The 8,184-nt window shown below is 36.2% G+C and overlaps 1 pseudogene; it reads right to left on the bottom strand.

Moving 5' to 3' along the window:
* Window positions 1–1,270: 1,270 nt before the first annotated feature.
* On the bottom strand, window positions 1,271–1,389 carry LOC113084830 (uncharacterized; annotated as a pseudogene).
* Between the last annotated feature and the right edge of the window lie 6,795 nt (window positions 1,390–8,184).

Genomic DNA, 8,184 nt, shown 5'->3' with positions numbered 1-8,184 from the left:
TTAAAGCACCTGGTATTCCCAGGCAGTCTCTCATCCATGTACTAACCTGGCCCAAACCTGCTTATATTCAGAGATCGGGCATTGACTCTATTTTTTGCCAAATTTATTATATACTAAGTGAAAAAATTCCAAAAGCTTAAAGCACCTGGTATTCCTTGGCGGTCTATCATTCAAGTACTAACCAGACCTTAACCTGCTAAGATTCAGAGATCGGGCATTGACTTCTTCTTTTTTTTTTTTTTTTGCAAGATTATTATATAATTCGTGAAAAATATCCAAAAATTGAAAGCACCTGGTATTCCCAGGCAGTCTCCCATCCATGTACTAACCTGGCCCAAACCTGCTTATATTCAGAGATCGGGCATTGACTCTATTTTTTGCCAAATTTATTATATACTAAGTGAAAAAATTCCAAAAGCTTAAAGCACCTGGTATTCCTTGGCGGTCTCTCATCCAAGTACTAACTAGACCTAAACCTGCTAAAATTCAGAGATCGGGCATTGACTCTTTTTTTTTTTTTTTTTTTTGCAAGATTATTATATAATTTGTGAAAAATATCCAAAAATTTAAAGCACCTGGTATTCCCAGGCAGTCTCCCATCCATGTACTAACCTGGCCCAAACCTGCTTATATTCAGAGATCGGGCATTGACTCTATTTTTTGCCAAATTTATTATATACTAAGTGAAAAAATTCCAAAAGCTTAAAGCACCTGGTATTCCTTGGCGGTCTCTCATCCAAGTACTAACCAGACCTAAACCTGCTAAGATTCAGAGATCGGGCATTGACTCTTTTTTTTTTTTTTTTTTTTTTGCAAGATTATTATATAATTCGTGAAAAATATCCAAAAATTTAAAGCACCTGATATTCCCAGGCAGTCTCCCATCCATGTACTAACCTGGCGCAAACCTGCTTATATTCAGAGATCGGGCATTGACTCTATTTTTTGGCAAAATTTATTATATACTAAGTGAAAAATTCCAAAAAGCTTACAGTACCTGGTATTCCTTGGCGGTCTCTCATCCAAGTACTAACCAGACCTAAACCTGCTAAGATTCAGAGATCGGGCATTGACTCTTTTTTTTTTTTTTTTTTTTTGCAAGATTATTATATAATTCGTGAAAAATATCCAAAAATTTAAAGCACCTGATATTCCCAGGCAGTCTCCCATCCATGTACTAACCTGGCGCAAACCTGCTTATATTCAGAGATCGGGCATTGACTCTATTTTTTGGCAAAATTATTATATACTAAGTGAAAAATTTCAAAATAGCTTAGAGTACCTGGCATTCCCAGGCGGTCTCCCATCCAGGCACTAACCAGGCCCAAACCTGCTTAGCTTCCGAGATCAGACAAGATCGGGCATAGCCAGGCTGGTATGGCCATAAGCGAAGACTGCTGCAAAGAGAAGGCTATTTAAAGATCAGCCAATCTACTCGCCAGTACATTATAAAAGTAGGAAAGAAACCCCAAAAGCTTAAAGCACCTGGTATTCCTAGGCGGTCTCTCATCCAAGTACTAACCTGGCCCAAACCTGCTTATATTCAGAGATCGGGCATTGACTCTATTTTTTGCCAAATTTATTATATACTAAGTGAAAAAATTCCAAAAGCTTAAAGCACCTGGTATTCCTTGGCGGTCTATCATTCAAGTACTAACCAGACCTTAACCTGCTAAGATTCAGAGATCGGGCATTGACTTCTTCTTTTTTTTTTTTTTTTTGCAAGATTATTATATAATTCGTGAAAAATATCCAAAAATTGAAAGCACCTGGTATTCCCAGGCAGTCTCCCATCCATGTACTAACCTGGCCCAAACCTGCTTATATTCAGAGATCGGGCATTGACTCTATTTTTTGCCAAATTTATTATATACTAAGTGAAAAAATTCCAAAAGCTTAAAGCACCTGGTATTCCTTGGCGGTCTCTCATCCAAGTACTAACTAGACCTAAACCTGCTAAAATTCAGAGATCGGGCATTGACTCTTTTTTTTTTTTTTTTTTTGCAAGATTATTATATAATTTGTGAAAAATATCCAAAAATTTAAAGCACCTGGTATTCCCAGGCAGTCTCCCATCCATGTACTAACCTGGCCCAAACCTGCTTATATTCAGAGATCGGGCATTGACTCTATTTTTTGCCAAATTTATTATATACTAAGTGAAAAAATTCCAAAAGCTTAAAGCACCTGGTATTCCTTGGCGGTCTCTCATCCAAGTACTAACCAGACCTAAACCTGCTAAGATTCAGAGATCGGGCATTGACTCTTTTTTTTTTTTTTTTTTTTTTTGCAAGAATATTATATAATTCGTGAAAAATATCCAAAAATTTAAAGCACCTGATATTCCCAGGCAGTCTCCCATCCATGTACTAACCTGGCGCAAACCTGCTTATATTCAGAGATCGGGCATTGACTCTATTTTTTGGCAAAATTATTATATACTAAGTGAAAAATTTCAAAAAAGCTTACAGTACCTGGTATTCCCAGGCGGTCTCCCATCCAGGCACTAACCAGGCCCAAACCTGCTTAGCTTACGAGATCAGACAAGATCGGGCATAGCTTTTTTATTTTATTTTTTTTTTTTTTTTTATTCACAGTCAAAATATAAGTTGTGTACAAGACTTTAAAGCTGTTACAGGGAAATTTTAATAAAAACAAAAGCATTTCACAAAAGCATTTTTCCAAAATATGCATAACACTAAAAACCAAAAACATCTAAATTCACAAATTCATCAAATTCTTTAATCTTCTCTTGGCATATAAAAGTGCTTTTGTTTTAAAATATATGTAACCTCCTTCGTAAAAATTCCATAAAAATCCCCCATCTTGTTTTCCAGTTTAAAATAACTGTACAGCATTTTTACATAATCTTCAACCAACTGTTTAAAAATCAACCATAGGTTAGCAATAAAATCTCTGTTTTTGACTATATTCCTTCTTTTCCATATTGCTTTTTTGGCCAAAATTAAAAACAAATTAATTAGTTTCTTGTTTGCTGTATTCTCTGCCATTCCCAACATAAAAAATCTATTCCAGTTACAGTCCCCCTCATTATCTCTTAAGTCTTTGATTATTTCCTTTAATTCCTTAAAAAATGGGCTCAACTTCTCACAGAATAAAAACAAATGTAAAATTCCTTCATCTTCTTTTTTACAAACTCTGCATTGGGCATTAGTTTCTTTCTGCATTGCACACAATCTCATTTCAGTAAAAATCACATTTTGTCTAATAAAATAATCAAAACTTTGTAAATCCACATCCAACCATTTCCATGTCATGTTCTTCCATATATCTTCCTCTTCAATTTCATTAAAATGCCTTATCCATAACTGATTGGCAAGAGGTTTTTTAAAAACTCTATTTATAAAAAACCCATAAAACATTTTAACAGAACCCAAATTAAAATTCACCATATTGTCTTTACATTTTAGAAACACGCTCATTTTCTTTTCTTTTTCTCCCTCCTTAATAATTTCTTCCAGCCATTGTCCTGGGATTGCTTTTTTTACTTGTTCATATTGTCTTTTTAAAACATTTACATTAAAGTCCTCCTTCTCCTCATCCATTGCATCTATGATCACTTGAAGTGGTAAAAATCCCTCTTTAAATTCCCATAAAACATCCCTCACCTTTACAAACCCTGCTTGCAACCACTTCTTAAAATAGATATCATACTCTTGCATCTTTATTTTCCCATTTAAAAACAGAGGTTGATTTAAAATCATTTCTCTCCCCTCCGGATTAAAATCCACCTCTGTTAAAAAAAGCCTCCAAGCGCTTAAAACCTCTTTGTAAAATGGTGGGATCCCCTCCATCATCCAATTCTTAAGCTTCATCCATAAAACATTTTCCCCCAAATTAAAATTCCCACATTTATTTAAATAAAGAGCCATCAATCTCTTCCACTCTGCTCTGTTCGTATCATCCAAATATTTTCTTACCACCTTTACTCTCATGCTTTTCATTTTTTGTTCTACATCCACCAAACCCATCCCTCCCTCCCCCGGTTTCCCAATCAGTGTAAAATATGCAATTCTTGGAGGCTTTTTGTCCCATAAAAATTCTAAAACACATTTCTTTATTCTCTTAAAAACCCAGTCTGGCAATGGCATCACATGTAATGTATACCACATTCTAGATAACATTAGCATGTTTACAACTAAAATCTTCCCTTTTAAACTTAAAAATCTGCTTCTCCAGAAAATCAGTCTTCTTTCCATCCCTCCCACCGTCTCTTCCCACATACTGTCCGTAGCCTCCTTTTCATTCTTTGCTACAATTATTCCTAAAATCTTTATTTCTTGCACCTCTGTAAACTTACAGACCCCTGTAAGAACCTCTGCCCTTCCATATTTCATGTATACAGTTTTTTCTTCATTTATCTTTGCACCCGAACCCTCACAATACAGTTTTGTTTTCTCCATCACTCTTTTAACACTTTCTACATTTTCAACCACAATTGTCGTGTCATCAGCATATTGAAATATTTTCTTTAATTCTTCTCCCTCTTCCATTTGTATTCCATTTATTCTTTTTTCTCTATTTATTAAAAGCCCTAAAGGTTCTGCTACCAATGAGTACAACTGCGCCGACAATGGACACCCCTGTCTTATGGATCTTAAAACTTTAAAAGGTTGAGTTAAAAAACCATTGCATTTTACTTTTGTAAAAATATCCCTGTATAAAACCGAAATCCATTTAATAAAATTATTCCCAAACCCAAATTCCTTTAAAACTGCAAATAAAAAGCCATGTTCAACTCTGTCAAAAGCCTTTTCAAAATCCATACTAATAACATAAGCACTTTTGCCTTTTTCTTTTATATACCCTGCTATATCTCTAATGCTGCTAGTAACATCTGCTATATCTCTCGCCTTTACTCCATACGCCTGGTTTGTTTCTATTATATTTGGCATGACATTTTTTAATCTGTTTGCTAAGACCTTGGCTAAAATTTTAAAATCAGTGTTTAGCATTGTAATGGGTCTAAAATTTTTCAGCTCAGTTTTGTCTCCTTTTTTCTTGTATATTATTTTCATTAATCCTAGCCCCATTCTTGGGCTTACTCTTTCTTTTTTAAAAACTTCTTCAAAAATTTCATTTAAAATCACGCTTACTTTTTCTTTAAAAACTTTGTAAAACTCACTTCCAATACCATCTACTCCGGGGCTTTTCCTCACTCTTAATTGATTTATGGCATGTATGATCTCTTCAGTTTCTATTTCCCTTTCACATATTTTTTTATCCTGTTCGCCAACTTTCCTTGTTATCTGTTGCAACAAAATATTCCTTTTTTCCTCATCTCCCCCCTCAGACTTAAAAAGTTCCTCATAAAATGATTTCACTTCTTTTAAAATCCCCTCTGTATCTGAGACCACCATTCCATTGCTACTTTTAAGTTCTTTAATTGTTTCCGCTCTCCCCCTGCTTTTCTCAAGATTAAAAAAGAATCTGTTACATTTTTCCCCTTCCACCGTATATTTTGCTTTGCTTCTCAACATTGCCCCCTTGCATTTCTCCTCTTCTATTTTTCTCAACGTATTTTCTATTTCAATTACTTTTTGCACATCTACTTGGTTTTTATTTAACTCCTCTTTTAGAGTTCTCCTTATTTCTCTCTCCTTGGTTCTTTTAACCTTTTGTAATAAATTACATTAGTTCATAGAATATTTCTTAATATCATACTTAACATTTTCCCACCATTGCCTTTTGTCTTCCATATACATCAGGTCTTTTTTCCTCCCATCTAATATCATTTCAATCTCTTTTTTAAAACTTTCATTCTTTAAAACCTCAGTGTTTAAAATCCACACCCCAGGTCCCTTTGTTTGTCTTTTAAAATCCATCGTCATTAAAACCATTTTGTGATCGCTTAAGGTCGTTTCTTTGTAAAATATTCCATCAATGAAACATTCAAGATTTCTGGTACTTAAAAAATAGTCTATTCTGGTTTGGCACATAAAATTCCCCACCAACTGTCTTCTTGAAAATTCCTTCTTTTTTCCATTTCTTTCCCGCCACACATCAATCATATTTTTCTCTTCCATCAATGACCTTAATTCTTTTCTACCCCCATCCGATTTAAAAACCATCCCATTTGCCATATCCATTTTACTAAAAACAGTGTTAAAATCCCCTGCAATCACCACCTTCCCCCATTTTTCAATTACATCAGCTAAAACATTAAAGTATATTTTCTTTTCTTTTTCTCCATTGGGAGCGTGCACGTTCACTAGAACAAATTTGTCTTCTTCCATTTCGATTTCTACCACCATACATTTTCCTTTTTTATCATTATATATAAGTTTTGTCTTTATACCTCTGTCTTTTCTTATTAAAACCGCCACTCCTCCTCCCATTTTTTCCTCTTCATTGTTAACAAGTAATTCCCCTTCCCATCTTTTTCTAATATCCTCCATAACATTCTCTTTCCAGTTTGTCTCTTGCAATAAAATCACATCTTCATTTCGACACAATTCCTTCACCTTTTCAAATTTATAAACATTCATTAATCCTCTAGCATTAAAAGTCACAATTTTCAGCACCATAAAATAAAATAAAAGCCATAAAATCCCCATTTTGTCAGTTCATTCACTCTCCTTCCTTTACCATTTCCCCACTGTCTTGTTTTTCATCACATCCTTGTTTTAATACTTTTCTTTTGGCTTTCTCTAAATTTGGTGTTACCTTAGTTTGTCTTCTTCTTTTATTGATTCCTGTAGTGCCGGCATCGTCGATGCATTCACTGTCTTTGTCCATTCTCCCATCCTCGCTGACCCACTCCTGATCCTCTGTCTTTTCCAGTTGAATCTGTAAAGTATCAGTTATTTCCATCAGTGACCCCGTTTCCTCACTGCACTGCGTTGATCCAGTCCTTTCACTTTCCTCTTCAACGTCCGTGCTTGTGGTATCCTCTCTTGGTGTTCCTTCCGTGTTTTCGTGTAGCTCCTCTTCACCGGCTTCCTCATGCATCTGCCCACACCCCTGCTCTTCCTCCTGATGTTGTTCTCCGAACCAGCACTCGCACTTGTTTAACACAAGCCTGCAGTCCGGGCACCTCACCGCATTACAATCCCTCGCGAAATGTCCCCTTTCCGAGCACTTATAGCATTTGAAGTCAGGACAGTCCTTCATCATGTGTTCAGGGCTCATACATAACCTACAGGTTCTCACCTGCTGGCTATGTATCACCCTGAAATACTGAGGTCCTTCTTCCGTCTCCATTCTCGTGCTGTAGGGCAGGGAAGCCACCTCTTTTGGAAACCGTACTCTCAGGAATCTCGTTCCATCCTCAATGCGGGTGCCCGGGTAGAATCTCCTTTTGATCTGTGAGATAGGAGTCACCCCCCATCCCTCCAGCTTCTTTAAAATATCGTCATCCTCCAAGTAAGCAGGCAGATGCATGAAAGATACAGCAAAATCCTTATTGTTCAACTTTTTAATTTCACAAGTCTTTCCTTTAATCATCAATCCTTCTTCCAGTTTCTCAATATCTTCCTCTTTTTCCAATGTAATTTCATATTGTTTCATCATTTTTGGTCTTACCGCTAGTATGCTAGTCACTTCGATCTTGTCTTTCAATGCTTCTATAATGTCCTCTGCTCTCCCATCTTGTACCTCCGTCAAATCAATCACTACCGTTGCTTCCTTGGTATAGATCCGTTTCATTCGCCTTTCTGGGTAATCCTTTTCTCGTTGTCTTTGATCCAGTCCATTTTCAGTTAGCTGCCTTGTCTGTTTTGCCAAATCCATGTCTGTAGCCGTTAATCCATCCATTTCAACAAAAAACACAAAACTAAAACGATCCCTCCCAAACAGCAAAGCTGTTGGGAGGACAAATAACAAAAATAACACAAAAAACTAGAAACAAAAATAATTATCTTGAACAAAAACAACGCAAAAAAACAACACAAAAGTTTGGGTGAGCCTTTCTCACCTCCCTATAGCCAACACACTTCCTGTTTCTCACTAGCTCTCTAGCGCCCTCAGGGTGGTATGGCCATAAGCGAAGACTGCTGCAAAGAGAAGGCTATTTAAAGATCAGCCAATCTACTCGCCAGTACATTATAAAAGTAGGAAAGAAACCCCAAAAGCTTAAAGCACCTGGTATTCCTAGGCGGTCTCTCATCCAAGTACTAACCTGGCCCAAACCTGCTTATATTCAGAGATCGGGCATTGACTCTA

This window comes from Carassius auratus, unplaced genomic scaffold (assembly GCF_003368295.1).
Source record: "Carassius auratus strain Wakin unplaced genomic scaffold, ASM336829v1 scaf_tig00040666, whole genome shotgun sequence".
Classification (NCBI taxonomy): domain Eukaryota; kingdom Metazoa; phylum Chordata; class Actinopteri; order Cypriniformes; family Cyprinidae; genus Carassius; species Carassius auratus.
This window is presented reverse-complemented; position numbering and strand designations above follow the sequence as displayed.